The sequence below is a fragment of the Balaenoptera physalus genome, assembly GCF_965194825.1.
Source record: "Balaenoptera physalus genome assembly, chromosome: 4".
Lineage (NCBI taxonomy): Eukaryota > Metazoa > Chordata > Mammalia > Artiodactyla > Balaenopteridae > Balaenoptera > Balaenoptera physalus.
In genome coordinates, this window is record NC_138891.1 from 93213873 (window position 1) to 93229940 (window position 16068).

Below are 16068 nucleotides of genomic sequence, written 5' to 3' on the forward strand. Positions count from 1 at the left end.
ATGTCTGAAACATTTATATTAACATATTTCCATACATATTTCCATACAAATACAAATATAAGATTTTTAGAAATTTCATGTAATGTCTGAAACGCTTATATTAACATATTTCCATACATATTTCCATACAAATACAAATATAAGATTTTTAGGAATTTCATGTAATGTCTGAAACATTTATATTAACATATTTCCATACAAATAACCCAATGAAAGTTTAGTATTAGTTGTTTTGTTTGTTTTTTTATACTGCAGGTTCTTATTAGGCATCAATTTTATACATATCAGTGTATACATGCCAATCCCAATCGCCCAATTCAGCACACCACCATCCCCACCTCACCGCAGTTTTCCGCCCTTGGTGTCCATATGTCCATTCTCTACATCTGTGTCTCAACTTCTGCCCTGCAAACTGGCTCATCTGTATCATTTTTCTAGGTTCCACATACATGCATTAATATATGATATTTGTTTTTCTCTTTCTGACTTACTTCACTCTGTATGACAGTCTCTAGATCCATCCACGTCTCAACAAATGACTCAATTTCGTTCCTTTTTATGGCTGAGTAATATTCCATTGTATATATGTACCACATCCTCTTTATCCATTCATCTGTTGATGGGCATTTAGGTTGCTTCCATGACCTGGCTATTGTAAATAGTGCTGCAATGAACATTTGGGTGCATGTGTCTTTTTGAATTACGGTTTTCTCTGGGTATATGCCCAGTAGTGGGATTGCTGTGTCATATGGTAATTCTATTTTTAGTTTTTTAAGGAACCTCCATATTGTTCTCCAGAGTGGCTGTATCAATTTACATTCCCACCAACAGTGCAAGAGGGTTCCCTTTTCTCCACACCCTCTCCAGCATTTGTTGTTTGTAGATTTTCTGATGATCCCCATTCTAACAGGAGTTAGGTGATACCTCATTGTAGTTTTGATTTGCATTTCTCTAATAATTAGTGATGTTGAGCAGCTTTTCATGTGCTTCGTGGCCGTCTGTATGTCTTCTTTGGAGAAATGTCTATTTAGGTCTTCTGCCCATTTTTGGATTGGGGTGTTTGTTTCTTTGATATTGAGCTGAATGAGCTGTTTATATATTTTGGAGATTAATCCTTTGTCCGTTGATTCATTTGCAAATATTTTCTCCCATTCTGAGGGTTGTCTTTTCGTCTTGTTTATGGCTTCCTTTGCTGTGCAAAAGCTTTGAAGTTTCATTAGGTCCCACTTGTTTATTTTTGTTTTTATTTCCATTACTCTAGGAGGTGGATCAAAAAAGATCTTGCTGTGATTTATGTCAAAGAGTGTTCTTCCTATGTTTTCCTCTAAGAGTTTTATAGTGTCCAGTCTTATATTTAGGTCTCTAATCCATTTTGAGTTTATTTTTGTGTATGGTGTTAGGGAGTATTCTAATTTCATTCTTTTACATGTAGCTGTCCAGTTTTCCCAGCACTACTTATTGAAGAGACTGTCTTTTCTCCATTGTATATCTTTGCCTCCTTTGTCATAGATTAGTTGACCATAGGTGCATGGGTTTATCTCTGGTCTTTCTCTCCTGTTCCATTGATCTATATTTCTCTTTTTGTGCCAGTACCATATTGTCTTGATTACTGTAGCTTTGTAGTATAGTCTCAAGTCAGGGAGTCTGATTCCTCCAGCTCCATTTTTTTGCCTCAGGACTGCTTTGGCTATTCGGGGTCTTTTGTGTCTCCATACAAATTTTAAGATGATTTGTTCTAGCTCCGTAAAAAATGCCATTGGTAATTTGATAGGGATTGCATTGAATCTGTAGATTGCTTTGGGTAGTATACTCATTTTCACAATGTTGATTCTTCCAATCCAAGAACATGGTATATCTCTCCATCTGTTGGTATCATCTTTAATTTCTTTCATCAGTGTCTTATAGTTTTCTGCATACAGGTCTTTTGTCTCCCTAGGTAGGTTTATTCCTAGGTATTTTATTCTTTTTGTTGCAATGGTAAATGGGAGTGTTTCCATAATTTCTCTTTCAGATTTTTCATCATTAGTGTATAGGAATGCAAGAGATTTCTGTGCATTAATTTTGTATCCTGCAACTTTACCATATTCATTAATTAGCTCTAGCAGTTTTCTGGTGGCAGTTTTAGGATTCTCTATGTATAGTATCATGTCATCCGCAAACAGTGACAGTTTTACTTCCTCTTTTCCAATTTGTATTCCTTTTATTTCTTTTTCTTCTCTGATTGCCGTGGCTAGGACTTCCAGAACTATGTTGAATAATAGTGGTGAGAGTGGACATCCTTGTCTCGTTCCTGATCTTAGAGGAAATGCTTTCAGTTTTTCACCATTGAGAATGATGTTTGCTGTGGGTTTGTCATATATGGCCTTTATTATGTTGAGGTAGGTTCCCTCTATGCCCACTTTCTGGAGAGTTTTTATCATAAATGGGTGTTGAATTTTGTCAAAAGCTTTTTCTGCATCTATTGAGATGATCATATGGTTTTTATTCTTCAGTTTGTTAATATGGTGTATCACATTGATTGATTTGCGTATATTGAAGAATCCTTGCATCCCTGGGATAAATCCCACTTGATCGTGGTGTATGATCCTTTTAATGTGTTGTTGGATTGTGTTTGCTAGTATTTTGTTGAGGATTTTTGCATCTATATTCATCAGTGATATTGGTCTGTAATTTTCTTTTTTTGTAGTGTCTTTGTCTGGTTTTGGTATCAGGGTGATGGTGGCCTCATAGAATGAGTTTGGGAGTGTTCCTTCCTCTGCAATTTTTTGGAAGAGTTTGAGAAGGATGGGTGTTAGCTCTTCTCTAAATGTTTGATAGAATTCACCTGTGAAGCCATCTGGTCCTGGACTTTTGTTTGTTGGAAGATTTTTAATCACAGTTTCAATTTCATTACTTGTGATTGGTCTGTTTATATTTTCTGTTTCTTCCTGATTCAGTCTTGGAAGGTTATACCTTTCTAAGAATTTGTCCATTTCTTCCAGGTTGTCCATTTTATTGGCATAAAGTTGCTTATAGTAGTCTCTTAGGATGTTTTGTATTTCTGCAGTGTCTGTTGTAACTTCTCCTTTTTCATTTCTGATTTTATTGATTTGAGTCCTCTCCCTCTTTTTCTTGATGAGTCTGGCTAATGGCTTATCAATTTTGTTTATCTTCTCAAAGAACCAACTTTTAGTTTTATTGATCTTTGCTATTGTTTTCTTTGTTTCTATCTCATTTATTTCTGCTCTGATCTTTATGATTTCTTTCCTTCTGCTAACTTTGGGTTTTGTTTGTTCTTCTTTCTCTAGTTTCTTTAGGTGTAAGGTTAGATTGTTTACTTGAGATTTTTCTTGTTTCTTTAGGTAGGCTTGTATAGCTATAAACTTCCCTCTTAGAACCGCTTTTGCTGCATCCCATAGGTTTTGGGTCGTCATGTTTTCATTGTCATTTGTCTCTAGGTATTTTTTTATTTCCTCTTTGATTTCTTCAGTGATCTTTTGGTTATTTAGTAACGTATTGTTTAGCCTCCATGTGTTTGTCTTTTTTACGTTTTTTTCCCTGTAATTCATTTCTAATCTCATAGCGTTGTGGTCAGAAAAGATGCTTGGTATGATTTCAATTTTCTTAAATTTACTGAGGCTTGATTTGTGACCCAAGATGTGATCTATCCTGGAGAATGTTCCGTGCGCACTTGAGAAGAATGTGTAATCTGCTGTTTTTGGATGGAATGTCCTATATATATCAATTAAATCTATCTGGTCTATTGTGTCATTTAAAGCTTCTGTTTCCTTATTTATTTTCATTTTGGATGATCTGTCCATTGGTGTAAGTGAAGTGTTAAAGTCCCCCACTATTATTGTGTTACTGTCGATTTCCTGTTTTATAGCTGTTAGCAGTTGCCTTATGTATTGAGGTGCTCCTATGTTGGGTGCATATATATTTATAATTGTTATATCTTCTTCTTGGATTGATCCCTGGATCATTATGTAGTGTCCTTCCTTGTCTCTTGTAACATTCTTTATTTTAAAGTCTATTTTATCTGATATGAGTATAGCTACTCCAGCTTTCTTTTGATTTCCATTTGCATGGAATATCTTTTTCCATCCCCTCACTTTCAGTCTGTATGTGTCCCTAGGTCTAAAGTGGGTCTCTTGTAGAGAGCATATATCTGGGTCCTGTTTTTGTATCCATTCAGCCAGTCTATGTCTTTTGGTTGGGGCGTTTAATCCATTCACGTTTAAGGTAATTATCGATATGTATGTTCCTATGACCATTTTCTTAATTGTTTTGGGTTTGTTTTTGTAGGTCCTTTTCTTCTCTTGTGTTTCCCACTTCGAGAAGTTCCTTTAGCATTTGTTGTAGAGCTGGTTTGGTGGTGCTGAATTCTCTTAGCTTTTGCTTGTCTGTAAAGCTTTTGATTTCTCCATCAAATCTAAATGAGATCCTTGCCGGGTAGAGTAATCTTGGTTGTAGGTTCTTCCCTTTCATCACTTTAAGTATATCATGCCACTCCCTTCTGGCTTGCAGAGTTTCTGCTGAGAAATCAGCTGTTAACCTTATGGGAGTTCCCTTGTATGTTATTTGTCGTTTTTCCCTTGCTGCTTTCAATAATTTTTCTTTGTCTTTAATTTTTGCCACTTTGATTACTATGTGTCTCGGCGTGTTTCTCCTTGGGTTTATTCTGTATGGGACTCTCTGCGCTTCCTGGACTTGGGTGGCTATCTCCTTTCCCATGTTAGGGAAGTTTTCGACTATAACCTCTTCAAATATTTTCTCTGGTCCTTTCTCTCTCTCTTCTCCTTCTGGGACCCCTATAATGCGAATGTTGTTGCGTTTAATGTTGTCCCAGAGGTCTCTTAGGCTGTCTTCATTTCTTTTCATTCTTTTTTCTATTCTGTTCTGCAGCAGTGAATCCCACCATTCTGTCTTCCAGGTCACTTATCCGTTCTTCTGCCTCAGTTATTCTGCTATTGATTCCTTCTAGTGTAGTTTTCATTTCAGTTATTGTATTGGTCATCTCTGTTTGTTTGTTCTTTAATTCTTCTAGGTCTTTGTTAATCATTTCTTGCATCTTCTCAATCTTTGCCTCCATTCTTATTCCGAGGTCCTGGATCATCTTCACTATCATTATTCTGAATTCTTTCTCTGGAAGGTTGCCTATCTCCACTTCATTTAGTTGTTTTTCTGGGGTTTTTTCTTGTTCCTTCATCTGGTATATAGCCCTCTGCCTTTTCATCTTGTCTATCTTTCTGTAACTGTGGTTTTTGGTCCGCAGGCTGCAGGATTGTAGTTTTTCTTGCTTCTGCTCTCTGCCCTCTGGTGGTTGAGGCTATCTAAGAGGCTTGATGGTAGGCTCTGGTGGTGGGTAGAGCTGACTGTTGCTGTGGCGGTCAGAGCTCAGTACCGCCACACTCTTGATCACCTTTTTTTTTCCCCTTCAGAGATTTTATGATCTGTAACCCGTCTTTTAAAGCATGTTTTCCCTTCCTTTTGCCAGCCGCTCAGCATCACCCCACGCTGCTGCAGGATATTCACTTTCTTATACTCGACAGTTACTGTGGATATGTTAATAAACGGAATACTAACTTTTTTTTTAGTAAAATACATATATTATTTTAAAGTCTTGGCCTGGAACTTCAAGTGGGGAAAAAAAAAAAAAAAGAAGGAACAAAGGAAGCAATGTGGGCAGGAAGAAAGAAAGAAAGGGAGGCAAGGAGAAAGACAATTAAAACTGCAATGTACAAATATCACAATTTGTCCAGAACTCTTCACTGACACTAGGGGTACTTATTATGATTGCTAACTGTACGGCCCCAGCCCCAGGAATTCAGATGCAGTAGGTCTGAACTGAGTCTCTAGGATGCACATTTGTAATGTTTTCCCCAGGCAGCTCTGATGTGGCTAGCCTGGGGAACCGTCACCTTGAGGTTTAGATTGTCCCTAACAAACACTGTAAACAGCCTGTGCTTGTTGTCAGGATTTGCCAGCTGAGGGGAGGGAGGCATGATAAACAGCAGCTGTTTAGATGTGAAATGTCTGGGGGAATCAGCACAGGAGGTGGGAGATTTACCAGACTTCTGCTGAGGCTCCGAACACAAGATGCCCGTCTGCTGCAGGCACCCAGGCAGGCCATTTCCCTGTCCCCTGCTTTCTCAGACCCCTCCCCACTTTCTTGTGCAAAAGCCTTTTGTTATAGACTGAATGGTATCCTCCCCAAATTCGTAAATTGAAGCCCTAATCCCCTGTATTTGAAGATAGGATGTATAAGGAGGTAATAAAGGTTCAGTGAGGTCATAAGAGTGGAAACTCGTTCCTATAGGATTGGTGTCCTTACCAGAAAAGGAAGAGACACCAGAGATCTTTCTCTCTCTGCAAGAGCACAGAGGAAAAGGCATGTGAGGACACAGTGACACGGTGGCCATCTGCCACTGAAGGAGAGAGGCATCACCAGACACCAGCCCTTGCTGGCACCTTCATCTTGGACTTCCCGCCTCCGGAACTATAAGAAAATTAATTTTTGTTGTGTAGGCCCCTCAGTCTATGGTATTTTGTTGTGGCAGCCCAACTAGACTAATATACCTTTCTTCATAGTTCATTTAGGTATTCCTCAGTCAGGAGACCCTCCTTCTAGGCCCTAAAGCCCTAACACTACTTCACTGCTCAAGTTTCAAGGGAATTCAGGTCCCAGAAAAGCTGTGGGATATGATTCAAGAACCCTATGGAACTTGGGGCTGGGGATAGAGAGGGTGCTCCGAACTACCACCCTCTTTCAGTTATAACACGAGTTATAAACAGGAACTTGCTGTCTTGGCTTCTAATCTGATTGCCTTTTTACATTGTTTATACAAGAAAATACATTCCATAATCCAGGAAGCTAAGTTTTAGCTAACTTTTCTAAGTCTTAGATTGGTTCTTTTCCTGGTGATGGCACTCCCAGGAGTTCTGGGACAGTTCTGATTAAAACATTACATTGCTTTTTCCTTATAAATATATTTATACTTATCAAAGCCAGGATATATAGTCATTGTATCTATGATAGTTCGGTTTACTCAGATAATTGCTGAGTGCCCAGTATGTGCCAGACAGTGTTCCAGATACAGAAAAGCAAAAGTAAATAAGACATAGTGAAGAGACGAACAAAAACAAGGAAATGCATATCAATCAGGTATTGATAAATGCTACAAAGAGCATGGGAAGGAGAATGAGGGGAAGGGCCCTAGTTTATGCAGGGTGATCCAAGAAAGCCTCTCTGATACAGGAGATTGCAACAGAGACAGGAAGGAAGTGAGGTGTCCAGCCATTTGTGCCCCTGAGCAAAGGTCACTTCACAGAGAGGGAGCAGCCCAAGAAAAGCTGCCTCAGCAGGACCATACATGGTATTTTTTAATAACAAGGAAGGCTATGCAATTAGAATGGAGTGAGGAGAAGATGGATCTATCTGAAGTCCTGGAAATGGCTAAGGGTTCATGCAAGCTCTTCTAGGACATTGTAATGTTGTCTTTACTCTGAGTTAGGTGAAAAGTCATTGGAGGGAGGGAAGCAGAAGAGCCATGTGTGTTTCAATGATTTATTTCTTGTTATGTGGAGAACAGTCTGCAAGGGTGAAGAATGAGAGAGATTAGCTAGAAGACTATTGTATTATTGATAGATGACAGTGATTTAGACTAGGATAGTGGGGATTGGTCGGGTATTAGATATGTTTAACAGGTAGAAGCAACAATCTTTGCTAACAATTAGATATATTATGTCAGATAAAGGGGAAGAATAAAAAAGTGGGAATTTGGTAAATTTAGTAGACATCTAGATTCAACCACTTAAATAAGTGGATGCATCTATCTGTATATAACAATTTACAAAAATTACAAAACATTAACAATAATCATCTTTAATGATGTAATTATAGAAAATATTCACGTATCTTGCCTAGTTATAATGAAAATATATCAGTTGTATAATTTTTAAAAGTTGCAGATACATGAAAATTTTTTCCCTGGTCATTTTAATTTTATGGGATTTAAGATAACATTTTTATTGCAAGGGGACCTTTCTAATTTTTGAGATTAAAGAGAGCAACCTAAAGTAATTGATGCTATCCCTTTAATTTTTTAATTTGGAGATAAAAGACGCTAAAACTGTAGTGTGTGTTCAAATGCCTTAGTGATACTAGTTTTCAAATGTGGTAGAAAGTTTTGGCTGGTGAATGAAATAAAACCATGAGAAAAGAAAAATAGGAATAGGGTATGTAAAGCTTTTTGAAAAAGCGTTTCTTCTTTTCTTAAAGAGCATTGCCTCCAGCAAATCTTTAGATCCTAGAGATAAAATCAAAAGCATGACTCACTCTCAGTTTCAAAAGTGAATGCAGCGCCCTTTAAACTTTGAATCTTGTCTTTGTGTTTTTATAAGTAATATATATTCACACACATCTATAGTACTTGTATTCATGCCCACCTGGTTTGTGGTAGTTTTATTAGCCTTGATGCAGGAGAAAAGACTCATGAATATCAGATATCAAAGATATGGGACTCTTGATAGACAATGAAGAAGAATAATGGGCTTATCTTAGATGAATATAAAAGCTTTATTTTGAACACCATGTAATATTTGCAGACTTTTTTTTTTTCCCAAATCTTTATGTATATAGCTTCACCAGCAAAAAAACTTCACTTGAAAGGCAGGGCTATTCTTGTTTTAAGAACTTCTTAGTAAGTTATATTTTTAGTATTAAAAAAATAATACAGGCCAAAAAAAAAAAACCTATAAAAATATTCCTTAAAATAGTCCTAATATGACATCTAAAAGTCCACTTAATTACATTTCTCGTGAAGAAATAAAATTATATTAATCTTGGGAAATGTATATATCAGTGAAGCAATGGATACATGAAGGTAAAACTTTTAAAAAATAATGGTTGGAAAACAACATCAGGTTGATATTTTTAACTAAATGTGTTTGTTACAGAATTGAACGATTATTAACTGAATCAACACCATACCTGAATTACACATCACGTAGCACTAAGGACGCAACACAAAATTGTATAAAAATAGGTGTGGCATCAAGCTTCAAACAGAACTCAAATAGCCAAATTTTAAGGGAGACAAGATACATTAACTCAAAAATATTATCAAGTATTGTGAGGATAGTATAATCCGAAATAAGCTTTTAGAAAGAAAAAAAATCATATTACAACAAAGTGACTTTTAAGTAAGTAAAATAAATAAATAAATAAATAAATAAATAATAAAAAGAGATCTAAATATTTTCCTTATTTTTTTGTGGGAGCAGAAAAAGAAGAAAACAAAGATAAAACACTAATTGCAGTAATTCACAATATTCTGCTTTCAAAATGAATTTACCAACATACACCATATATTGGGCCATCGCACAAATTTCAATAAATTTAAACAGACTTAAGACATACAAAGTATGATCTATGATATGACTACAATATAATTAAATTAGAAATTGACAGCAGAAAGATCTAGAAAATCCCCAAATATTTGAAAATGAAGTAACACATTTCTAAATAAACAATAGGTTCAAGAATAAATGAAAAGGGAAATAAAGTATTTTTAACTAAATAAAAATAAAAACATGACAAATAAAAATTTGAGGATGCAGACAAGTGAGTGATTATAGAGAAATGCATATCACAAACTCCCCATATTGGAAAAGAGAAAGGTCACAAATAAATGGCCTTAACTTCCACCTTAAGAAATTAGAGAAAGAAGAATAAACTAAACCCAAAGTAAGCAGAAAAGAAGGAAATAATCAACCCGAAACTGGAAATCAAAAAACAAAACCCAGAAAAACAATAAAGAAAATGAGATCAATAAAATGTATAAATCTCTGCCCAGAATGATGAAAAATAAAAAGGAGAAAACCAAATTACTGGTATCTGGAATCAGAGAGGTGACATCACAATTGATTCTTTAGGTATTAAAATAATATTTTAAAATACTACAAACTACTTTAGGTTAATAAATTTAAAAATTTAAACTAAAGTGGACAATTTCTGTGAAAGATACAAATTACCAAAGCTCAATCAAGAAGAACAATATAGGGCTTCCCTGGTGGCGCAGTGGTTGAGAATCTGCCCGCCAATGCAGGGGACACGGGTTTGAGCCCTGGTCTGGGAAGATCCCACATGCCGCGGAGTAACTAGGTCCGTGAGCCACAATTACTGAGCCTGCGCGTCTGGAGCCTGTGCTCCGCAACAAGAGAGGCCATGATAGTCAGAGGCCCGCACACCGTGATGAAGAGTGGCCCCTGCTTGCCACAACTGGAGAAAGCCCTCGCACAGAAACAAAGACCCAACACAGCCAAAAATAAATAAATAAATAAATGAAAAGACTTTCTCTCAAAAAAAAAAAAAAAGAACAATATAAACAAATAGTTTTGTATCTATTAAAGAAATTTAATTTGTTGTTCAAAACATTTCCACAAATTAAACTTCCAAATTGCTTCATGGAGAAATTCTACCAATCAGTTAAAGAAAAAATAATATCAGTTCTACACACGTCTCCAGACACTTGAAGAGGACAGAGTACTTGCCAAATTATGCATTGAGGTCAGCCTTAACTCCAACAACAAACCTAGACAAAGACATTAAAAGGAAAGAAAACTGCAAATTAATATCCCCGATGAACATAGATATAAAAATTAACAAATTTTAACCAATCAAATTAAACAATATATAAAAATGATAATAAATCATAACCAAGTTTATTGCAAGCATGCAAGGTTGGTTTAACACTCAAAGATTAGTCAATATTTTAAGACATCTGTTCTCCCCAACTTGATCTATAGATTCAGTGCAATCCCACCAAGTTATTTTGTGGATATCAACAAACTAATTCTAAAGTTTATATAGAGAGGCAAAAGATCCAGAATAGCCAACACAATACTAAAGGAGAAGAACAAAGTTGGAAGACTGATAGTACCTGACCTCAAGACTTACTTTAAAATTACAGTAATCAAGACAATGTGGTATTGGCAAAATAATATGCAAATAGTTATTGGAAGAGAATAGAGAGTCCAGAAATAGATCCACATAAATATAGTCAGCTGATCTTTGACAAAGGAGCAAAGGTAATGGAGCAAAGATAGTCTTTTCAACAAATAGTGCTGGAACAACTGGACATCCACATGCAAATAATAATAATAAATCTAGTTTCAGACCTTACAACCTTCACAAAAATTAACTCAAAATGGATCATAGACTTAAATGTAAAACACAAAAACAAGACTCCTAGAAGAAAACACAGGAGAAAACCTAAATGACCTTAGATATGGCAATGAATTTTTAGATACTACACCAAAGGTAAAATCCATGAAGGAAATTGATAAGTGAGATATCATTAAAATTTAAAATTTCTGCTGTATGAAAAACAATGTCAAGAGAATGAAAAGACAAGACACAGACTGGGAGAAAATATCTGCAAAACATTCATCTAATAAATGTTATCCAAAATATACAAAGAACTGTTAAAACTCAACAATTAGAAAACAAAGAGCCCAAATAAAAAGTGGGTCGAAAACCTTGACAGACACCTCAACAAATAATATATACAGATGGCAAATAAGCATATGAAAGGATGGTCCATGTAATATTTCACTGGGGAAATGCAAATTAAAACAATGATATACCACTATACATGTATTAGAATGGCCAAAATCCAGAATGTTGGCAAGGAAATGGAGCATTCATTGCTGATAGAAATGAAAAATGGTACAGCCACTTTGGAAGAAAGTTGGGTGGTTTCTTGCAAAACTAAACATACTCTTGCCATATAATACAGCAATCATGCTCCTTGGTATTTACCCAAAGGAGATGAAAACTTACGTCCACACAAAAATCTGCACTTGGAAGTTTTAAGAGCTCTGTTCAGAACTGCCAAAGCTTGGAAGCAACCAAGATGTCCTTCAGTAGGTGAATGAATAAATAAACTGTGGTACATCCAGACAATGTAATATTATTCAGCACTAAAAAGAAATGAGTTATCAAGCCATGAAAAGACATGGTGAAATCCTGAATACATATTACTAAATGAAAGCAGCCAATCTGAGAAGGTTACGTACTATATGATTCTAACTGTATGGCATTCTGAAAACACAAAACTACGGAGACAGCAAAAAGATAAGTGGTTTCCAGGGATCGGGGGCAGTGAGAGATGAATAGGTAGAACACAGAGGATTTCTGAAAATATTTTGAAAATATTTTATATGAGACTATAATGCTGCATACATGTCATTATACATTTGTCCAAACCCATAAAATGTACAACACCAAGAGTGAACCCTAATATGAACTATTGATTTTGGGTGGTTATGATGTGTCAATGTAGATTCATCAAGTGTACCACTCTAGTGGAGAATGTTACTAAGGGGGGAGGGTATGCACGTGTGGGATCAGAGGGAATGTGGAAAATCTTTGTACCTTCACCTCAGTTTTGCTGTGAACTTAAAACTATACCAAAAAAATGTTTTTATGAAAAAAATCACTGTAGTTTTCAATATTAACAGACTAAAAAAAGGAAACATATAACCATCTCAATATATGCGGGAAAAGCATTTGTCAAAGTCCAGTATCTATTTGATTAAAAAACAAAAACAAAAACAAAAACCTTAGCAAACTAGGTATAGAAGTAAATTGCCTCACCTTGATAAAGGGAAACTACAAAAACTTAAAGCTAACATCAATACAATACTTCATGCTGTAAAACCAAATAATTTCTCCCCTAAGATCAGGAATAAGGCAAGAATAACCCCTTTCACGACTTATATTCAACATCATACTGGAGATTTTAGTCATCTTAATAGGCAAGAAAAAGAAATAAAAGTTATCTGGATTGGAAAGGAAGAAATAAAACCATTATTTTACATAAAATTGTGTGTGTAGGAAATAATATACAAAAAAGCTACAAGAAATAAGTAAGTTTAGCAAATTGCAGGATACAAAAGCGACATACAAAAATCAATTATATTTCCATACACTAGCAAAGTACAACTGGGAACTGACATTTTTTAAACTACCATTAATAGCAGCATCTAAAAATATGAAATAATTGGAAACAAATCTAACAAAATCCATGCAAGTCCTATACATTAAAATCTACAAAACATTGCTGAAAAATTAAAGAAGATCTAAATAAATGGAGAGATATGTTCATAGATCAGAAGACTTGATACTGTTAAGATGCTAGTTTTAACCCCAATTGATCTATAATTACAATGAAATCCCAATCAAAATTGCAGCATTTTTTTTTTAAACAGAAATTGGCAAGCTGATTCTAAAATCCATATGAGGGCTTCCCTGGTGGTGCAGTGGTTAAGAATCCACCTGCCAATGCAGGGGATACGGGTTCGAGCCCTGGTCCAGGAGGATCCCACATGCCACGGAGCCTGTGCGTCACAACTACTGAGCCTGCACTCTAGGGCCCGCAAGCCACAACCACTGAAGCCTGCACGCCTAGAGCCCGTGCTCCGCAGCAAGAGAAGCCACCACAATGAGAAGCCCGTGCACCACAATGAATGGTAGCCCCCACTCGCCGCAACTAGAGAAAGCCCGTGCGCAGCAATGAAGACCCAATGCAGCCAAAAATAAATAAATAAATAAATTTTTTAAAAAATAAAAAAAATAAAATCCATATGGAAATGCAAAGAACCTAGACTAGCCAAAACAACTTCGAAATAAAACACAGAGGAATTACAAAACTTACTTCAGAGACTTATTACCAAAAAGCTACAATAATCAAGACATTATGGTATCAGCCTGAAGATACATAATCAGATTAAGGCAGCAGAATAAAGATTAATGCAACAGAGTAAAGATTACAGAAATAATGCAACAGAATAAAGATATCCAAATATATATGGACAACTGGTTTTTGAAAAAGGTATAAAAGCCATTTAGTGAAAAAAGAATGATCTTTTCATCAAGTGATGCTGGAACAATTTGATGTCCACATGTCAAAAAATGACCATCAATCCATAACTCTCACCATATTCAAAAGTTAACTCCAATGTACCATAGACTTAAATGTAAAACCTAAAATTATAAATGGTCTAGAACAAGCACAGAAGAAATATTTTGGAACTTAGATTTGACAAGTTTCACTAGATATGTCACGAAAAGCACAATCCATAAGAGGAAAAAATAAGTTAATGTATATTTATAACTCCTTATAATATTAATAACTCCTTTTTGAAATTTACTGTAGAGAATAAAAAGTCAAGTCATAGACTGGGAGAAAATATTGGTAAATCACGTATCTGGGCTTCCCAGGTGGTGCAGTGGTTAAGAATCTGCCTGCCAATGCAGGGGACACGGATTCGAGCCCTGGTCTGGGAAGATCCCACATGCCGCAGAGCAACTAAGCCGTGCACCACAACTACGGAGCCCACGTGCCACAACTACTGAGCCTGCGCTCTAGAGCCTGCGAGCCTCAACGACTGAAGCCCACACACCTAGAGCCTGTACTCTGCAACAAGAGAAGCCACCGCAATGAAAAGCCCGCGCACCACAACGAAGAGTAGCCCCCGCTTGCCGCAACTAGAGAAAGCTCACGCGCAGCAACAAAGACCCAACTCAGCCAAAAATTAATTAATTTATTAATTTAAAAAATTTAAAATCACATATCTGATAATAAGAATTATTTCCAAAACTTAGCAATAAAAACAAACAATCCAATAAAATGAATGGGCAAACTATTTGAACAGACCCTTCACCAAAGATGAAGGCAAATAAGCACATGAGAAATGTTCAACATCATTAGTCATTAGGGAAACAAAAATTAAAACCAAAATGAGATAACACGTTAGAATGTCTATCATTAAAAATAGTGGCCATCTCAGGTTTTGGTAGGGAAGTGGACAGCTAGAGCTCTGTACACTGCCAGTGGGAGTGTAAAATGGTAAAACCACTTTGGAAAGCAGTTTAGCATTATTTTCTAAAGTTAAGCAGACTTCCAGTTTGAGCTCCAACATGTAATGAGCTTAAAAGTCATCACTCCCATCTTTACAGCAAAGAAAAGCTGACTAAACAGAAAAATCAATGACTTTTCTTGGACCCATTCAAGAACTGAGGTTGGAGGTTAAACTTAAAATCTAAAGAGACAGGTGAATACAGAAAATCACAGCTTAGACCTACATACCTGAACCAGAAGGCACTAAAGCCATAAACTTGTAGGAACACATAAATTGTTAATTGTGAGGAATTGCTAGAGGCTAAGTGTGGTAGACTAACATGAAAGGGAGAAACTTCTGGAGGCCTCAGTCCTTAGGGGGCCCCAGCACTTTCATGGACTTCTCCCCCAGAATCCCACCAGGTTTTCATGGTGAAGATATGAGAAAGACCCCTTCTTGGCACTGGTCAGGGGAAGGACAGAGTGACCACTGAGAAACACATCCAGAGTCTTCCCTGCAGTAAAGGCCCACTCTTCAGGGAAAATCATGCTACTATACCAGATACAATTCTGAAAACTTATCTGGCTAGGGAAAGGGAATTCCTCTCCACTCCAGCCCCCATCAGCCTTTTGATCTCGCCTAAAAGGAGGAAAAAATGTCAGCAGGAGACAGGGCTTCAAAGAAATAGCTCAGGAGTAGAAATTGATATATCAAGAAAGTGCCTATCTTTTAAAAATATTAACTGAAACTGAGGTTCTGACACAATTACATTTTAATGGAACTGCTAAAGATTTAACATCAAACTCCATGCAAAGTCAGAGAGAAAGATGAGAGCTCTCTGTTAAACAGAAATGTAATATGTTAAGGCTATTTTTTTTTCCTACATTAGTTTAATGTAGCCCTGGCACAACCCTGAATGGAGAATGAAGACATTACATTAAGGAGAAGTAGAGGACTTTTTTATGACAAAAAATAAAGGAGGACTTATCCAGTATGTGATAAGAGAAAACAGAGAGAAAAGATAATTACAATTAAAACTTGTGGTCCCAGCCAGCTGAATGGTGAAGCAAAAGAGGGAATAATAAAAAGAAGTCCAGCTTCTAACTCTAGGACACTAAGTATCCAGACACTACATCTCTCTAGAACTTGAAGAGGTGACACTCATGACAAGAACACAGCAAT